Here is a 4,186-nt window from a genome sequence, read left to right as displayed (position 1 = left end):
GAAGCATCTTTGCTCTGGAAATTGTTATTGAATATGTTAATGCTGTAATGAAATGCTTCTAATCATGTGGTTATTAAATAATTTAAAAAAATAAATAAATAATCTTTAAAGATTTACTCACTTGATGGGTATGAATGTTTGCCTGCATGTATGTATTGCACCACATGTGTGCCTGGTGCCCACAGAGGCCAGAAGAGGGTGTCAGATTCCCTGGAAACAAACAGCTGTGAGCCACCATATGGGGGCTGGGAACCAACCCTGGGTCTTCTATAAAAGCATTAAGTCCATTTAACCACTGAACCATCTCTCCAGTCCTCCTCCCCAAATGAATCTTTTTTTCCTTAATGAAAACTGGGAAGAAAGCACTTCTGAGCATGCTCAATTCCAGGTCACAAAACACATGCTCAAAAAGGAAAGATGGTAAACAGAAAGTTTTTCAGACATTCTAGAATTCCCAGAATTCCCAGAATTCCTCTGGGAGTGTTCAGGTCAATAGGACTCACTCGTTCCAAGCACCTGAAAGAATGAGTCAAAGTGGCTCAACAGCCTTGGCTAGTTCTTTATAAGTTTCTCCAAAATGTTTCAGTTGAAACAAAAAGAGAAGATATTTTAGAATCTGGCATGATGGTATAGGCCTATAATGTAATCCCAGAATTTGGGAGGTGGAGGCAGGAGTATAAGAGTTCAAGCCCAGCCTGGGTTACATAGCAAGTTCCCAGACAACTCCATAGCAAATCCCTGTATGTGAGAGAGAGGCACAGGGAAAGGGGGAGCAAGGGGAGGAAAGAAAGGGAGCTTTGGAAGTCTGCTAATGAAGTAGTTTGTCCCTAACAATACCTATCTCACTCAGAAGCTAGCAGTAATTCTTTCATGATGCATCCATAGAGATCAGGAAACTAGTAATGGAATAGGAAGGTAGGAAGGGTTAAATATATACATATATATATATGTGTGTGTGTGTGTGTGTGTGTGTGTGTGTGTGTGTGTGTATAAGTTTAAATGGAGTTATCCTATAATAGGAGAACAATGCCCCTACCAGACACTACAAGTTAGCAAGTGAAAACACTAGAGATGGACCCTCTCTTTTGGAGTTGTTGACCATAGACCCTCAAAAGATACTGGTTATTGCCATTGTTGTTGGTTGCCCTCCAGAACTCACTGGTAAGATCCTATTGCTAAAACACTACATATATGTCATAGAGAAATCAAGCTGGTACTGACCTTGAAGCTTCATCTCTACTGCCTAGCTTTCATAGAAATGGAAGGTGCCATGCATGCTACTGGTACAGAAAAACAATCATCAACTTTGCCCAGCTGTGAGCCCTACCAGTTAGAATAATGTCTGACCTGGAAGATAGGCCAATTGGTACGATAGTGGCACAAATGTTATGGGAGTAACAATACTTTCTGATTGGATTTAAGGGCCCAAGATGGAACCTAGGACTGGCACTGTTATCAGGCTTAGGAACCTGTGGCTAAACAGATCACAGATCTTAGGGGAGAATCTACTATTATTCTGCTAAGTGGACACAGTATTAAACCGATACCTAATGACTTACTGTTATACCCATAGATTAATGCCTCTCTCAACTCTTACCAGGGAAGCTTCTTCTTGCAGCAGATAGCAGTTAACACAGAGACCCACAACTGTTCAACATGCAAAGAACAAGAGACTGTGGAGTTCCTGGCCCTGAATGAGACACATGTATCACATCCTCTCCTCCCAAGGCTCAGGGATCATTGAAGAAGAGGTGGTGGGAAAATTGTAAGAGCCATAGGTGGTGAATGACCTCAAGGAAAAGGGGAAAAGTGTTTTCCAGACAGCAGGGCAATTACTCAGGTAAATCCACAGCACTTGTGACAGCACACACAAGACCTACATTACCTCAAGCCAGAAAACATCCCAGCATTGAGGGGGGAGGTAGGCAAGAAGCCCCAACTCTAGCTGAGCAACTACGGACAAATGATAGCTACTAGGAAAGAAAGTCATTTTTCTTTAAGGGTATAAGACTGGGTAAGTTGACCAGGCTCTAGGGCATGAATCCACACCAAGAATATTTGAAGACATAAATTAGACTTGATAGGCCTTAATTAAAAATAATAATAGAGGACATGAAATCAGGTGGGTAGTAGTAAAGTGGGAGGAGGAAATAGGGGAGGCAGTCCAATATGATGAAAATATATTGTATGAAATTCTCGAAGAATTGATAAAAAATATTTTTTTTAAAAAAAGAGTTACTGCATAATGTATATTTTTATTGAATATTTGTGCATTCCATACAATACATCTTAATAATATTTTTGGATGGGAACTGGGAGGGGATGGGTATAATGCAAATATAATACTCATGTATGAAATTCTCAACTAAATAAAATGAAATATAAAAATGAGAATCAATAAAGATTATTTTAAAAGAAAAAAAAGGGTTACTTTCCCTGTCATACCTCATTGTCTTCTCCCTTAGAAAATCGAGTGGATCCAAAGTAAACTCAAAGGAAAAGAAGTGAATTGTAAACTGCGTATTCTAAGGTCAGAGAAGGGGAAGAAATATAAGTAATTCTTCAAGCTATGATGGTGCTAAATAGCACCCAATAGAATGTGTAGAATGAAAAAAAAAAGGTATATAAAAATTGTTTGAGGCATACCAAAAGAACGGAAAAAATAAATGACAGGAAGAGAATCTGCCAAGAAGACATAGGAGTAAGAGGGGAAAGACAGCCAGGCGTGGTGGCGCTCGCCTTTAATCCCAGCACTCAGGAGGCAGAGGCAGGCGGATCTCTGTGAGTTCAAGGCCAGCCTGGTCTACATAGTGAGTTCCAGCACAGCTGGGGCTACAGGGAGACCCTGTCTCAAAAAGACCAAAAAAGAAAAAGAAAAAAGAAGGGAAAGACTACATAAACAATGAGGGGTGTTGGGCTTTGGCTGTAAATGTCCCCCATAGGCTCACATGTTTGAGCTCTGGGTGGGGACCCAGCTGGTGGCACTATTTTGGGAAGTTGTGGAACCCTTTGGACTTCAGCCTAGCTGACAGATGTAGGCCCTTAGAAGCAGGCCTTGTTGGTTATAGGCAGGCAGGCCAGGCTTCCAGCTAGACTCTGCTTCCTGAGACAGGGGAAGTCCCAGTTCATACACCATGAAGTCTGCCATGCTGTCCCCACTATGATAGACTGCACTCTCACAAACCAGGGGCCAGAATCAATCCTTCTTCCTTAGGTTTCGTCTTTCATTTATTTCATCCATAAAAATGAATGGAACACGTCATTTGAGGCTATTGATGGAATCAGAGAGCATTATGTTAACTGAAATAAGCTGGGCACATAAAGACAGGTACCACACAGCGTCACTTGTACATGGACTACAAAATATTCCATTTCACAGAAACTAAGATTACTGTGGTGGTAACCAGAGACTAGGAAGAGTAAGGGGAGAGAGGGACAGGAGAGGTTAGTAATTGGTACTAAGCTATAGTGCTATTGCACAGGGTTGCTGAAGGCACTGAGGCTTTTTGGGCAGGAAGTAGAGTTTGTTCAGCCCATTCTATCCAAAGGCTCAGCAGGTAGGTACTCAGCACAGAGTCATCTTATATACCCTCCTTACATTCTACTTTCTTTGTCTCCCCTGTGTGGGAATGTGTGTTACATATGTTCTGACTGGAGGTTCTAGACTATAAATCACAGCAGGGGTTGTAGAAGTGCAGATGTGCATGGAGACTGTGGGCATGTGCGGATGTTGATTTACACCCTGCTCCAGCTCCCTCCCTTTGTCTGAGCGGCAGCAGCAGCAAGGCTCTACTACCACCGTTTAGCACTTAGGTGGCATTCAGAGGGTGACTGTGGTTAATGCTCATGTACTACACATTTCAAAGGCAGAAGAAAAGATAGCAAACATTCAAAACAGAGAAATGATCAGTGTTTGAGATTATATATCTAAATTCTGAGCGGCAGCAGCAGCAAGGCTCTACTACCACCGTTTAGCACTTAGGTGGCATTCAGAGGGTGACTGTGGTTAATGCTCATGTACTACACATTTCAAAGGCAGAAGAAAAGATAGCAAACATTCAAAACAGAGAAATGATCAGTGTTTGAGATTATATATCTAAATATATATATATATATATATATATATATATATATATATATATATATATGAGTAAACCTGACCAAAGACATTGAAGAGATCTACAAT

This window comes from Nannospalax galili, unplaced genomic scaffold (assembly GCF_000622305.1).
Source record: "Nannospalax galili isolate Female #2095 unplaced genomic scaffold, S.galili_v1.0 scaffold168, whole genome shotgun sequence".
Lineage (NCBI taxonomy): Eukaryota > Metazoa > Chordata > Mammalia > Rodentia > Spalacidae > Nannospalax > Nannospalax galili.
The sequence above is the reverse complement of the archived record's forward strand: the minus strand, read 5'-3'. Positions refer to the sequence as shown.